This window comes from Trematomus bernacchii, unplaced genomic scaffold (assembly GCF_902827165.1).
Source record: "Trematomus bernacchii unplaced genomic scaffold, fTreBer1.1, whole genome shotgun sequence".
In the NCBI taxonomy this organism is placed as follows: domain Eukaryota; kingdom Metazoa; phylum Chordata; class Actinopteri; order Perciformes; family Nototheniidae; genus Trematomus; species Trematomus bernacchii.
This window is the reverse complement of record NW_022987720.1, coordinates 8,735,986-8,752,844: the sequence shown is the minus strand read 5'-3', so window position 1 is coordinate 8,752,844 and position 16,859 is coordinate 8,735,986. Positions and strand designations below refer to the sequence as shown.

General features: G+C 40.3%; 1 long non-coding RNA gene across 1 annotated transcript; it reads right to left on the bottom strand.

Moving 5' to 3' along the window:
* Positions 1-3,699: 3,699 nt before the first annotated feature.
* Positions 3,700-11,701, bottom strand: LOC117493273. Its single transcript, XR_004556953.1, has 3 exons — positions 11,496-11,701; positions 9,103-9,165; positions 3,700-4,052 (listed from the first exon to the last, which is right to left on the bottom strand). It is a non-coding gene; the product is annotated as an uncharacterized LOC117493273 (long non-coding RNA).
* Positions 11,702-16,859: the final 5,158 nt, after the last annotated feature.

The following is a 16,859-nucleotide window of genomic DNA, read 5'->3' as shown; positions in this document are numbered from 1 at the left end:
AACCACAGACCTTATTTCGAGCTATTTTCCAAAATCCTATGGAGAAATTGCATTGGTTTTTGTCGAAGGAACCGGAAGTTGTAAAATGCTAACTTACTGCATACTATTGCGTGAACCGGTCAATGCCATTGGGGCCCACCAAAAAGAATCTTTTTTTTTGCATGGGCCCCTGGCCGGCTCTGGGCCCCGTTGCACCGGCTGCACCGTCGATAGTTACGCCACTGCATACTACAGTTTAAAAAAGGAGAAATCAAATCTGAGCTTTAATACCTACAGTTAATTTAGCTCAAATACACTATTTTATGTACATATAGGTTCACCTGCTGATATAAAATTCACACTTAAAAGTATTAGCTTACAGAACAGTACAGTTTACAGAGAATGAATAAAATCTGCTCCTTTTACATCAAACACTATATGCTCTTTTATGTTTTTTAGTAACATTGTAATCCTGCTAGTAATCCCATTTAAAAAAAAATGTAATAGTAATCTGATTATGTATTTTATATGTAACTGTAAGGGAATACAGTTTCCTATTTTGTATTCCTGTTACATGTAATCCATTACTCCCCAAGCCTGGATATAACTCAACAGAGAATATTACAATATACTTATTCTCTAATAAATCAACTAATGTTGCATTAATCAGCATATGTGTGTGTGTGTGTGTGTGTGTGTGTGTGTGTGTGTGTGTGTGTGTGTGTGTGTGTGTGTGTGTGTGTGTGTGTCTGGATGTTGGGGAGCAGCAGGTTTCTTGTCTGCAGCTTCAGACAGTGCATCCATCAGCTCTGCCACCATCTGGTGCTCACACTGCGGTGCCGGCCCAGCTCAGAGCCATCTGCAGCCGCTTCATTTACATCGCTCTGAGAAGTTATACTTTGGACTCACAACAAGTGCTGAGTGGCTTTTTGAAAAAGAATAGGAGCCACATAACTAGGCTCTGCTTGATACTGCAACCAGGGGTTTACAAGGCACAAGCAGAGCATTTGATCTTCCTTCTGCACCATCAATAAGCAAACATACTCAGGTTGAGGGCAAAATATGTTTCTCAAGTATCCTATGTGACACACTTAATGATTTGTATGGCATTATTTAGTGTTGATATTCTCTTCGATCCGACGTAACAAACTGTGATTACACAATGTATCCACAAGGGGGAGACAAAGGCCTAAAGATATTTTGGATATTCAGAATTTGGAAAGTTAATTCGACACATCAGCATGAGTGCAGGGTTACTTTTAAAATGTAATCTGTTACAATGACTAGTTACCTTTAAAAACAATATAATCATGATAAAAATGTGTATACAATGTGTAAGTATACATTTTGTTACATGTAATGTTACTCCTCAAGCCTGCACATCAGGCACATAAATCCTCCTCCTGATGATCATAATGAGAATGAGACCACATCACTGAAACAAGTGTGTCATCATTTTAGTTATGGAAGCATCTTAAAGCCACAGTGTCTCTGGAGGCGCACATAATGTCCCAGACTGTGTTGAACCAGATGTTAGACTGTAAAAATAGACAAATGGGACAACACAGTGGACAGTTCATATTAAAGAAGTTGCCACTCCTGCTGTTACTAGCAAAGAAAAAGTGCAGTGTAACCACAATGTTCTTAACCCTGGAGTAAGTTGAAAACAAAATAAAGAATAACTTTATGTTTGGGTTGTTTATTTATTTATTTGACATTTAAATATTACATTCAATGAAATGTTTTCAATCTTGCGCTTCCTGTACTTTTGTTACTTATGTACATAATGGAGGAACTTGGGATTTACTTACAAAGTTAAGATGGTGTATATTTTACGTGCTTTAGAAGAAAATAATACACTTTTGGGCAGTCACACGCTTGTAGAAATGTATGCAATCAGATTTAAGTTGACATGAGTTTTGTACATTAAATCAACTATTGTGAATATTTAGTGAACAGGGTTTGTTTCAGCTTTGCACTATTGGTCTTTGACTTCCAAAACAGCATGTCCCTGTATCCCTTCACATCACAGCAGTGTTGCATACTGTAGTAATGCTTGTTGGCAAGTACAACAATTATACTTCATAGTCAATCTTGGAAATGTATACCGTTTCTTTTATTATTTTAAGAATATGACTGCAAATCTGAAGTGAGAACCTCAGAAAATGAGCAGAATATGTCCTCTTTAAAGTCTCACCTGGACAATTAGCTCTTTTTCCCTTTGTATTGTGTTTCTGCTGCTTGATTTACTGTAACACAAATACATCTCAAAAAGAAGTCTCTCAGTCTCAATGATGCCATTTCATATGCTGTACCAAGCATGCAGTATCTCCCTCAGCCGGCCAGGCCATGCTGCACGACCAGCTTTAAATCAGTTGTTCAGCCTCGTCAGCATAGCGTTCCCACCCTCAAACATGAAGGCACTAAGAAATACTGGCCTGCGTGACACTCAGTCCACTCTAGACGGCTTAATATGATTGTGGTTCGTTACCCATTACAACAGTGTGGAGGTGCTGTCATTAGGAATTCAGCCGGGCTGAAGCTCACCTTCCCTCCTTCAACCTATTAGGGAAAATAATGATAAGAATCCTGAAAAGCTCTGCGCTATAAATGGAAACCAAAATGCTGGGCTCGACAGAACAGGAGCTCCGGACACAATTTGTGGAATTAGGTGAGCACACGACCGGTGACCCACACCCTTATGTGTAATGCAAGGTCAGGCGGACGATTGGGTGATCTGTGAGCATTAGGAAACTCACTTTGTTGGCACGAGCTGGTGAATCAACAGCAGCAGAAACTGATGGAGAAACGAGGAAATGAGAGTAAGAGGAGAGGAAGGACTGTGTGGGGGGAAATCATGATCAAGGTATGATCATTAAAACTAAAGCAATGACTCAATGTATTGTTTAGTCTAAATATATAAAAAGAAAATGCCCTTTTTAGCTACATTTCTAAGCTCTAGAGTCGAAGAGATACATTTAAGTTGTCGTTTTTCCCAAAACTCTAAAGTATTACATTGAAGGGGCCCTATTAGGCTTTTTGGGGTTTTGCCTTTCCTGTAGTGTGTTCTAGGGTTTGTGTGTGTGCGTGGTCTGCAAGGTCAAAGTTCCCTGCAGAGGGAGTTTCTCTCACACACACTCCCCCCCCCCTGCCTGAACCGCCTCCATTGGTTTCCTTTGTTTACTTCTGTGACAAAGTGACATCACTATGTAACACTCACACTTCTATTGGCAAGCACCAACACATTGTGCGTGATGGTTAGACCAGAACAATCTCAGAGCCGGTAATTTACCGATCATTTTTAAAGAACTGCTCTTGGTTGATATTTTGTGCTCAACCAGTCTTAAAACGTTTTCTTTTGAGACACAATTAAGCACATTTTAAGTTAGTGTTGTTAATTAAGGTGGAAAAAAAAAATGCGGTTCCACAAGTACCAGGTTAAGTATTTGATGACAGCACAAATCCCTCTACTTTTATTTCTGTTGGTAAATAATAAATGTTTACTTATTAATTTAATAAAATAAAGCAAACTAGAATTTAATCATATTACATACAATTTCAACCAGGAAAGCTTAAATAATCATATTACAGATTTTAAAATGTAGACACCTGAAGCACATTGGAATAATTTCAGCCAATAAAATACTGGAATTATCAAAAAATCCATCCCATTTCAAAAATTCTTATTTTAATTGTAAATGGAGCATTTGAGCATAAAACCACAAATCATAAATAATAGTTCAAATATAACAAGGGAACATTCTTTTAACCGTACACAGTGCGGCAGCTCTGATCACAGGTCAAAATGTTCCAACATGTGGTTCACTGTAAAGAATCACAATCCTGACATGAAGGCGTATCAGTGTAGGTCCGCTCTGCCCTCTCTGTGCTGCCCGGTGCCAAGGTGCTCAGGATTTAGAACAACTACTGGTGTCCATCTGCACACCGGATTTAAAATGTGGCTTCGCTGTGACCCGTCTGTTGTCCGAGGCCTCTGGAGACGGAGGAGGAGAGGACGGCGTGCCAGGAAACACTGACAGTCATCCACTAACACGTGCAGTGATGGTGCTTTACTGGTGGAAAAACGAAATCATTATGAAGAGTGTCAAGCGTTCAGTCATGAAGAAGAATGTTCAGAGGTTTCTCTGTCTACCATTAGACTGATCACCTAACTCAATCTCTGCTGTCAATGGGCTATCATTAGTCATGGAATCATATGAACAATGTAACGATTTTCCTGATCAATACAATTGCCATGTATGATGTCATAACGATAAAAATGTGCCTCAAACCCTTAAAATGGAATTAAAACAGGATCACTGTACCCTAAATCTTAAGAAACTAAATATCCTTAATTGCATCACAGATAATGAGGTCCCCCTATATATACAAAAAAAAAAAGGAGAACAAATTGAATTAAACTTGTTGGGAGTGTTTTGTATTTTATTATGACTTTGGAAAACATTTGATATTGTCCCATATCTAATTATAATCAATGGGATTTAAATGCTTATTTGGACAAGTGAAAAATGCTGGCTAGGCTGCTTTGTTTCCCTTATTTTCATGCTGAATCTCATTTCAGATTAAACGTTTTGGTGTAAAAATGTGTGTAGGTTGGCGTTACAGCAGAGAAATGTATGACCTGTAAAAGATGAGGATGTACAGGAGAGAATCTGTGTTGTGGACGATCCTGCCTGTTGGTTTAGGGCGGCTTACTGAGCGTCTGTTCCAGCCAAATCCATTTTTATTCACCCTGTGGATTATAGGACTAGTTGGCAAGGCTGCCCTAGTAGAACCGAAGCCAAACAAGGCCTGTGCAGGTGGGTGCCCTGCATGTAGAGCATGGAAAATTGTGGATACCTCACAAATGCATGTTTTTTTCTTCTTCCATATTTCCCTATTTTAGCCAAAGGGGCTAAAGCTTTGGATAGTGAATCAAATCAGGCTGTTGGTGTCAGGTTATCCCTGTGGGCGGCCTTTAGAGGGCGCTGACACACTGCTCATGACAGGAGATGTTTGTACAGGTGTGAGGATACACTTCTCAGCCGCAGCATGTGTGTTTAAGTCTCGGGTAGGGTGCTAACAAGTGACGCTGGCCGGCAGAGAACGTCCTTAATCAGACTCCTCAGCCTGCCACAGCAGACAGGAGGAAACACAAGGACTGCACTGGCAACAAAAAAAAGTGTTGATCATTGCACTGGAAAGTGAAGAGCAATCAGAATTTAAATATCTGTTTAATAAACAGACATCAAATTATAAAAGTTAAAAACAGTAGTCCAGTGTGCCCAAAAGCTAAATATAGTATGATAACATTTTAACTACTAGCAAAACCAAGATGTGTTATGTTGTCTGAAAAAGTTGTGAGACGGTGCAAATCCGGATAAATGTTCGGACATTTCTTTATCTGTTGACATATAGTATTTTCACCAGTGATGGAAGAAGTAGTCAGGTCCTTTTACTTAAAGGGGACCTATCATGCAAAATGCACTTTTGTACGTCTTTTATACATGAATATGTGTCCCCGGTGTTCCAGGGAACTCACCAAGTGTCAGAAAACACAACCCTCTCTATTTTCCTCCATACCCAAATCTCTAAAAAAGGGGCTGCAACGGATCTGATAAAAACTGATCCAGATTTGAACACTGTCCTGACGTCAGGACGGTGGCGCTACAGCTATTGGGCCAACTCCAAAAATCAGGAGGAGACAGCCACGGCCATTGCCGTTCGAAAGCGCTGGAGACGCTGTAGTACATATGCCAGGCCTCTAGATGGTGCTGTTGCTCACAGAATCAGCCCTCGCAAAAACAGAGCTAACATTTTTCAAATTGAGCGAAATGAGGCATGGCTAAAATGCATGATCTGCTTGGTATTTTGAAAAAAAAAAAGTATAAATATGCCTTATATATATATATATGCCTACACTATATTATTCAAATATAGCATGATAGGTCCACTTTAAGTTAAAGTAACTATACCACTTTTTTTTTAAATTATGAAATCTTACTGACATCAAAATACTGTAGTATTTAAGTACCAAACGTAAAAAGTACTTGTTAAGATAGAATAAATAGAATCGGAGGGATGAAACCCGTCACACATGCAGAGCACACAGCACACACAGTGAAATGTGTTCTCTGCATTTAACCCATCCTAGTACCAGGAGTCTAGTACTAGGAGCAGTGGGCAGCTATTGTACAGCACCCGGGGAGTGCGGGGTGGGGTTAAGCAATATGGCCCATCATATTTATTAAATTATGGCAGTATGATTACTTATGCATTGATGTGTTCATCACGTCTGGTATACGTGGAGCTTTGTCATTTATAATTATATGAAAATGTTTATGTATTAGTCGATTTATATTTAGTTTAAGGTAATAATCTGCATGTGTAAAGTCACTAGTAACTAAAGCTGTCAGATAAATGTATAGGAATAAAACTGCAATATTGGATTGTGAAATGCAGTGGAGTTAAAATATAAAGTAGCATGAATTAAAAATACTCAAGGAAAGTACAAGAACCTCGAAATTGTAGTTAATACCGTACTTGAGTAAATGTATACTTGACATTCCACCACAACGTTTGGCACATATGGGTTGATATTCACCATCACTGTAAAAGGGGGTTAAGTCCAAACGGAAACAAACAGTCCTCGACTAAAAGTATAAAAAGCTTGAGGAAATTGTTGAACATACTTGTCATTTGGGGTTTTATAACTAAACGTAGCAGTTTGTGATGTCTTGTTGAAGGACTCTGTGAGCAACAGGGCCTCTGCACTACAGTTCTATATATATAAATATATATTCCCTGAAACTTTTCTCCACATACATCAGCCCCAGTAACTGTCCGCCTAGAAACGCAGAGGCCTCCGATCACTGTGACAGTTTAGCTAATGGATTTGGATTGCAAACATGTTTCCCGCTCTGGTGTGCAGTTGTGTGTGTTATAGGAGAACACCGGCATGTGTCTGCCAACAGGATGCGTGTTTGACAAAGACGGAGGTTTATCAGAAACAGATTGTAAGTCAGCTCTGTGTACACTCGGACGTGACGATAGAGCCATGCTAAGCTCAGCTGCAGGTGGTAGATAGTGTACAAGGACACAAACACGCTCGATAGAGATGAAGCAGAACCTAATTTTCGGTATATTTAAATGGGCTTTCCTCTTTTTGGGCGACATATGGCAGGAAAGGCAGAGAATGGACTAGAGTCCTGAGCACGATGTAGAGTTGTTTACATCTTCCATCAGAAAACAGGTTCTCTGCTTGGCTTGGGTTCCCAGAGTGCACAGATGCTTAATGGCATGACTGGTTGTGTGCAGGCTCTCCGGGCCCTGACCGAGACGCTGCCGGCTTCGGGGCGGAGACACCAGACAGCCTCAGGAGGCCCAGGGGCCCGCAGGCCCAGGCTGCAGCTACTTATAGCTGGTTAAAAAGAGGCGTGAAGAGCTGAATGTCACCACACTGCCCAGCCTCGATATGACTACATGACGCACCATGGAGGAAGGGAATACAACATTTTGTTGGAAAGGAAGCCTAATATCATCTTGAATGACTCTAACTGCATTAGTATGGTTGATAATGGCTGGATGTACTATCGGTTTAATGTTTTGCTGTTTTTTGAGGGCAAGTGTCTTGTTTTTTGTACAAATACTGTCTTCATATCTTGTGTTATGGTTTATGTTCAATCCATGCTGTGACATTTTGACAATTGTTGACATTTCGACAATTGTTGTTATCCCATTAGGATAACTATTATGCTATTTTCAGGTTCATATTTGTATTTTGTGCCTCTACTGGGACATGTCTCCATGCTTTAATGTTCCAAAAGCTCTTTATTTTTCTCATACTGCCTGTGCTGCAGCACCTCTTTTCACCCTCTGTCTGAAACCAGAGCCAAGTCTGCTCTGATTGGTTAGCTTAGCCTATCACGTACGAGTCGGAGCGCTAGCCAATAGAAGCGCAAGTATTGATGTCACTATGTTACAGAATTAAACAAAGGAGTCCAATGGAGGCGTTTCAGTTGGGGGGGGGGGGGTTTACATGCACAAAAACCTATATCACACACTACCGCATAATTAGTCACTGCAGTAACCCTGGGTCAGATTGCTTTTGCCTGTCTACCATTTAGTCATTTAAACATAATCAATGTTTTGTTTGAATAGAGCATGTAATCTTTAACTAAATCAAAACCAGGGACATTTTATTATTCTTGAGAGTTCCAAAAACATACAAATGCATGTTAAGTTTCACATTTATAAAACTCTAAATGCAGGACTTTCACATGAAATGGAACTTTACTGTATTATTGTATTGTTACTGTTGCATAAGAAAATAATCTGAATCCATTTTCAAATCTACGTGTCAAACAATAATGAGCACTACAAACATTTTCTATGATCTTTCATGTGTTTTACTAGTTTTATTTGTTTTATGTCCTATATATATTCATGTTGCACTGTTGGAGGAGCGTGTGACTTAAGTTTTTCATTGCCATATATACACTGTAGCTAATGTGCACATGACAATAAAGCCTTGAATCTTGAATTGAATCATTGAGTGTTTTTCTATTTGCCAACTCTATGGTTAATTGTTCGTTAATTTGAGGCTACTTAAACTATTTGGTATCAAGAGGTTTGGTTAGACACAACAAATCCTTGATTTTGTGAAAGGTAAAGATTGGAATAGTCCTAAAAAGTAAGAAAAATGTTGTCAGACACCATCTTAGTCCTGTTTCTAAGTCACACAACAAACATTCGGAACTCATCACAGCCAGGTTCTGAAAAAAAACACACTGGGACAGTAATTTATCCAATAATCACATGAGATAACATTTTCCGGAAAGCATCAGAAGAGGTTCTTTAAATTATGGCCAATACCTTTGTTTATCTATTTGTGGATAGTAACTTTTGGTAAGTTTGAGGTAAAAAAACGTCTATGTTAAATAAACTGTTTATAACCATTGTTTATCAGCATACTGTACCAATGACTTTACTTCAGTGTTGCTTGCTTCACACTCAAATACCAATAAGACAATGTTCCTTTGTAACCTAGAAACCTGAAAAACCTTGATATAAAACAGTCTTACAGACTTGTCGTGACGTAAAAATAGCAAAATCAATACTTACTCAATATCTGCTATTATTAAACTCCACTGCCGCAGAATGTAGGTCAAGCACATGTTGTTCGTTCTTAGAAAGAGGGCAAATAAATCGAGACATTTGAAACACAAGTCATTAATAAACATCATTCTTGAGAATTAACAGTTGAGTGGGATTTATTTTGCCGATCGGCAGCAGTGTAGACGGAGAGCACTGAAAGCCTCTCTGTGTAACAGAGAAACACACTTTTCAGGGTGTAAGCCGAGATGCAACTTGTCAATACTCAGAGACGTCGGGGATAAATTTGGCCTTCCTCCTGGGATCTCCAACAGCCAAGTGTTTTCTTCTACCTCGCTGCTTTTCTGCGCCTCAGTCACAAGAACACTTCTTAAAATAGCCTCAAGCAAACCCAGATGGAAAAGACGAGTGCGTGATTGTAAATGCCAGGAGTTTGAGCCACGGCGACGTTGGGTTTTTCCATCTGTGAGGATATTATTTTGGGTCAGATGTGTATCTCTGCCATGTTGTCCGGTGAAGCGGCAAGGCCAGGCCACAAAGAGAGAGCATATGCCCGCCTCTTATTCTGCTGCCGCCCCTGACATGTGTTACTTCCTCCTCACTTAGCCCACCTGCTCTGCAGAGCCTTGTAGTTTAGCATGAATGCCAGCCTACAGCAACAGTAGGGATGGGTGTCGTTAAGATTTGAACAGTACTGCTACTCTTACATATACTGTTTAACAACCGGTACTTGAACAGTATTTTTATCGGTTCTTTTTGTTATGTTTTATAAGGGAAAGACTAAACAAATTGGAAACATAATTACCATTGCTTTTTTTAATGTATAGTGTGGATTCTGGGCTGCTAGAACACATAACATACCTGCAGTAAGTAACAGCACGTAGATTTACGTTTTTTTAGAAAAAAATCGGGGATTGGGAATTTCTTTTAATTTTTTTTTTTTTTTTTATCAAATATTTTTATTATTTTATTTAATGTTAGAAAACAAAAATGACCATGTTCACGTCTTAAAGTCATCCTGAGGCCTTAGTTTTGGTTTAAAATTACACAACATCATGTATGTGTTGCTTCTTTTGGGCTTGTTTTCATAGACCTGGTTGCTTATTTCTCTCAATTCTGGCAACAGAGTGGGCAGGGCGCAGTGTCTAATAGTAGCAGTAAGCTAACAAGAGGCTACGTTCAGCTGGTGCCTCGGGAGTCGGGACAGAGAAAATGTCAGGAGTTTGGAAGTATTATAAAATTGAAAGCGAAGGCAGTGTAACAGCCAGATGCAATGTTTGCAAGGCGGAGGTTCCGCGTGGTGGAAAGAACAGAGCTACGTTCAACACGACCAATCTAATACAAACACCACCAACAACAACACGACGAGTACACAGCGGCCACTCAGGTAACGGCACTGAAACAACCGACACTTTCAGAGACTTTTAAAAGGAAAGAGAAACTGCCCCAGAACAGTGAAAAGGCCAAAAAAATAACAGCCAAGATAGCTGAATTCATCGCGTTGGATGACCAGCCGTTATCTGTTACCTTTTTTTTCTCTTAATGCATTGCATAAAGATCGGATCGGGAAAAATCGGTATCGGCAGATTGTCAAAATCAAATGATCGGAATCGGATCGGGAGCAAAAAAAGCTGATCGGGACATCCCTACTTAAAATCATGATCTGTTTGGTATTTTGAAAACAGAAACGTATAAATATACCTTATATAGGTATGGCCCTACAATATATCATTTAAATATAGCATGATAGGTCCACTTTAAATGGAAGATCCCCATAGGCCCCGCCCACTCGATCGGATCGGCGATCGGAGCATCCCTACTGAATACCATTAATTATTTTGCAGATTTGGATTAATGATGTGAAATATAATCAACTCTTAAATCAGACTTTAGTTCCACCTGGAGTAAATTCACAAGCTACCCTGCAAAGTCATTAAAACTAGCTGCACCTTTACCAGCTTTGATAACACTTTAATGATCAATAATTATAAAACATATCATATATATTATTCTGAAACTGACCAATCTGCAGAATGAGTACTTTTACTTTTGGTACTTTAAAGAGCTTACGAAATGCTATTAGCACCTGTTAGTGGGCTTGGTATATGATAGAGGTTGCATTTGTATTGTGAAATGTGCCACATGATTTTTGTATTATTGATGTATTTTTAATAAATCACGATTATAACAGCATACAAAAGTTGTCAGTTAGTAACAATCGTTCGTCGCGCCGGAAACATCAACTTCGGCCATTTCCGGTGGTGACGTCATGAGTAGAACACAGCTGAGCTCAGTCCCGTTTGAATGCATTGAAGGGCCAAATATTATGAGCGGCCCGACCAAGTAAGGAGGCAGAGGCAGAACGTCCAAAATACAACCCGGTGTGGGCATTTATTACTCACGGGCACATGACACAGCCTCAATCTCGCTGTTCACGTGAGCACAGTCACCAGCCACAAGGATCTCACACACCAAACAAAACAGGAAACACAGAGCCTAAATACCCACACTAATTAACCCAACAAGACACAGGTGAGGGGGGAGGAGACAACACAGGGCACCAGGTGAACATAATCAGGAGCAACAGACATGGGGAAAGGGAACACTTTTCAAAGTAAAACACATGTGCAATATACAAAGCACTAAGCCGTCAGTCCACAGTGACGAAGCCATCTTAGTCACATTTCCTCCTTCCTCTCCCGAAAGAGAACAGTACCTTATTCCTGCGACACTTATTGAGCTTGGCCATTTTGCTCTCCTCCAGGTGTCTCCACTCCGCCCGCTGTTTCTGCTTCCCCTTGTGCCGCATGGTTTCCTCAGGGGGGGGCGTGAAGTCGGAAGGAAGCTTCCCTTTCTTCCTCAACTCTTTCTCCCGCTCCTTCGCGATGGCCTCCGTCAGGTTCTCCACGTACGCCGCCTTCTCCGCCTGCAGCGTCTTCATCACCTGCTTCTCCACCTGAGTCTGAGCGGCTGACAGGGCCTCTGCATGAGCCGGAGCCCTTATCTCCTCCAGCTGTCGCTCTCTCTCCCGGCGGATCCCCTCGGCCATTTTCACCCGCTGCTCCTCCGCTAGAAAAGTATCTTCCTCTTCCTTTCTCAGCTTCTCCTCTTCCTCCCTCTGCAACCTGAGCTGCTCCTCTTTCTCTTCTATCAGGGAAACCTGTTCCTGTATCCGTGAAAACGGCTGCTCCATGTTCCTCAAACGGCACTCCTCCCGCTTGAATCTGGGTGTCTCATACTGCAGGAATGACTTCATCATCTCCCTCAGTTCCTCCATCGTTTTCACCTCCTCACTTGGTCAATCCCACTTCTGACACCAAAAGTGAAGCTGACCGTTGAGCGGCCCGACCAAGTAAGGAGGCAGAGGCAGAACGTACAAAATACAACCCGGTGTGGGCATTTATTACTCACGGGCACATGACACAGCCTCAATCTCGCTGTTCACGTGAGCACAGTCACCAGCCACAAGGATCTCACACACCAAACAAAACAGGAAACACAGAGCCTACTGTAAATACCCACACTAATTAACCCAACAAGACACAGGTGAGGGGGGAGGAGACAACACAGGGCACCAGGTGAACATAATCAGGAGCAACAGACATGGGGAAAGGGAACACTTTTCAAAGTAAAACACATGTGCAATATGTCCGAAGCCCGAAGCCGTCAGTCCACAGTGACGAAGCCATCTTCGTCACAGTGTGAGGAAGTCCGTGGATTGGTCAATTTGGACCAATCAGCGGGGGCTTAACGTAACGGCTCCGCGGACGTAACGTAACGGCTCCACGGATTGGTCCATTTGGTTCCGGGTACCGCATGACCGTATCGCGTCATAACTCTGGGCGTGGCTACTGGGTATCCAGACGTCACGATGCCCAGGAAGAACATGAGAAATCTCCAACGAGGCGTTTTGGGGAGGTCTTTTCTGTGTTAGAGTTTTACTCCCTACAGGGTGTACTTTGAGGGTTTTTGACTCTGCAGACCGTTTACATGCATAAAAACCTTCATAACACACAAGGGGACGGATAATAACCGGAAAAGCATGACATTTAATAGAATACAAAGAGTGGTTTTGTGCTTCATTGTTAACTTTTCTCACAAATGTGTGTTAATCTACCTGAAATTGTAGGGACAGTTTTTTTCTACTCAACTATACAGACCATTGTTGAGGAGATGCAAAACATACTGTAAATGAGTTGGGTCCGACATATACTTTGAGTAATGTTAGTTTGCTGCTAAAAAATGAAACATTATCAGATGAGGACATCACCAAAGTGTGTGAGTCTGTCAGGGGATTTGATCTGTTCTCTGCATGTCGTACAGGGCCTATGTAGTATGTACACACTGCACATTGTAAAATGTAAGTCTCTCGCTCTTGTCATCGTTCAGGCTTTGCATTTTAACTCCTATGACTGGTTTGCGGACTTGAAGGGAATGACTTCCTGGCCTTCCTGACATCCAGGAAAATGGTGAGATTCTAATCCATTTCAATGCCAAAAGCAAGTAATTGTTTTTAACTTTTTTTAATATGATTTTTTGGGGAATTTCAGTTTTATTGGATAGTAGAGATCTACTGGAGCCTAACACCAGAGAGAGAGAGGGAGGAGATGATATGCAGCAAAAGGCCCAGCTGGATGGTTGCTGCTCCGTGTGGAACGTGTTCTATCAGGCAAAGCACTTTGGTACCCAGTTATTTATGGTATTGAGTTTGAATTTAGCCTTTGGAAGGTCATTTCCAACAGTGCATTGTAATGACTGAAAAAAAATGTCTTTGTCTCTTAACATTGTTTTTTTTATCGTTGATATTGTTTTGTTCTTTATTTTTGTTGTGAGAATCACTTTGCAATTGTGTAAGTGCTATATAAATAGTTATACTAATATTATTGTTGTTACCATCATTACTATTATAAAAAATGTTTTCTTTGTTTTCTTTATTTATCGCTGCAGAAAGGATCATGCCAGCCCACATCAAACACCTGATCAAGAACTTGTGAATCTTCAGGCAGAAAAGATGAAAACACCTGTTCAAAGTTCCAGTTTCCTGTACATGGAACCATGCCTGTCCTCTGTTCCACATGTCTTCAGTCAGTTCTGGACCCTATGACTCTGTTCCACATGTCTTCAGTCAGTTCTGGACCCTATGACTCGGACACTAGTTCTACCAAGGCTCATTAGAGGTAAGCAGTGTTAGAAGAGGAGTGGAGCTATCTTTGTATTTAGGCTGCAAGTCGATGATGCTAATAATGATCCGATTCATTTGATATTGATTGTCTGCCAATACCAAATCCTGATCCGATTCTTCTATTTCCCAGATAATACAGCTGCACCGTGTACACTAGCTCTATTTGTTTTTGCCATTGTAGTTCACCATAAGCAATTGTTGACTGTAACGTCTATGCCAACCAACTGTAATTTGTAATGTGTTATACTTTAACGATCAAGTTCTGGCAACCACAGCAGCCCAAATGTTAACGTAAATGTCAAGCTTTCTTTTTACAGTGTACTTATATCTGTACATTTCTTTTCAGTTTGCTTCAAGAAGTGGCTTCAACAGACAGAAATGCAGGCCAGATTGGGAAAGGCTGGACGCTACACAACGGGAAACATTATGGACATGAACAAGGAAAAACCAAAAACACTTTCTTTGTTGCCTTTTTCTCATCATACTGTACATAGTGTTACTGTTTTTGTTACCATTTAAATATTGAATTCTATTTATTACTTTTATTTTAAATCAAATGATTTTTATGGTTTTAGATAATATATTTATTTTGATGTACAGGTTGATTTGCAGGTTGGTTGTTATTTGTATAATTATTGTATTGTTACTGTGTATTTTATTATATTAACTAGCTATTTATTAAATTAAAATACTGTAATGAACACTATACAATGTCTTTATTTTGGTAGATACCAGAATACATGACACAATGAATCTTTGTAATATATTTATGTTCTCTTGTTTAAATAATCATACCAGTATTTAATGTATGCTGGTCACCTGGAATCCTGGTAAGCTCCCAGCATGGTATATTTGATACTATTATTAAACATAAGCTGGTGATAGATGGATAAACCAGCCATCCTGGCCAGCTAAAGTGTCCAAAACCCCTCTCCAGCCAACCATTCCAGCCTAATATCTACTGGCTGGTCAATTTACAACAGCCTGACCAGCTACATTTATCTAAGCTGGTTTTCTCAGCAGAGTTATTATTATTTATTTACTATTTATTGAGAATCTCTATGAATTATAGTCAAATGTATATACCAGTCTCTGTTCTGTTGCCTGAGCCAAGTGTGCCTGCTACATTACGATGTATTATTATTGATTTACTATTTATTGAGAATCTCTATGAATTAAAGTCAAATGTATACCAGTCTGTGTTCTGTTGCCGTACCGGATCTCCGCCAAATCCAGGATCATCATCCCCATGTTCGCTCCCGTCTGTATCTCTACCGCTACTTGAATACTGTGGCTCAAACTGGTATGGTTCCACCACGTTAGACTCGCCCGCATGATCTGATTCCACCACACCGGCATCCTCTTCAATAAAATCCTCCTCTTCTTGAAAGTGCACCGAGTCTATTGACGACTCACTGTCACTTGATTCTGTCTCCAGAGTCCGACATCAGCCATATAGGTAGTGTATTATTCAACAAGTGTTCTACTCGTGACGTACCGTGACGTACTGTGACGTGCGTGACGTCACTAACCGGCAAAAGCTGTTTTGTTCGGAGCGGTCGTGTAACATCGGAAGCGAGCATGGAAAGTTGTAATAAATCACGATTTATAAATACAGCGGGCATATTGTCATGAATGACAAATGATTTCCCATTAATAATAGTACATATTATCGTAATAAGAACAGTATTGTCCTTCATTTGGTAAGCTCTTTAAGCATATTTTGATGCGTATACTTTTGTATTCCTACACAGTTATACTTTTACTTAAAGTGGACCTATCATGCTATATTTGAATAATATATTGTAGGGCCATACCTATATAAAACATGTCTGTGAAGTTTTTTTTTCAAAATACCAAACAGATCATGCATTTTAGCCATGCCTCATTTCGCTCTATTTGCTCTTTTCCAGCCCTGTTTTTGCAAGGGCTGATTCTGTGAGAAGTTTTCTTCGCTGCTTTTGTGACAGACTACAGCGCCACTTACAGGCCTGGCATATGTACTACAGCGTCTCCAGCGCTTTCGAGCAGCAATGGCCGTGGCCCAACCCCCCATTCCCCTGATAGGTGGAGAGTTGCCCATATAGGCGGAGCTCCCTGTTTCTGACGTCAGAACAATTTCAAATCTGTATCAGCTCTATTGCAGCCCCGTTTTTAGAGATTTGGGTATGGAGGAAAAGAGAGAGGGTTGTGTTTTCTGACACTTGGTGAGTTCCCTGGAACACCGGGGACACATATTCATGTATAAAAGACGTACAAAAGTGCATTTTGCATGATAGGTCCCCTTTAACCTCTTAAGCCCTGAGCCTGTTTTTCAGGTCTCAGGCTCGAAAATGACATTCCCAGAACAAATGACCATATCTTCCCTTCTAAAAGGGTTAAATTAATAATCTTTATTCTCAAAGTAATGATAAACCTGTGAGTTGGATGTAGAAAAGTCAGAATCAATATAGATGTTTTTTATTTTAAAGAAAATTCAGATTTTACATAGTAAAAAACTGTAAATTATAGTGTCCGTCCAAAAATTCTTTTTTACTTAAAGTGAATACTACCCTTGGATGATGGGTTAGTAGACTAAAAGCTT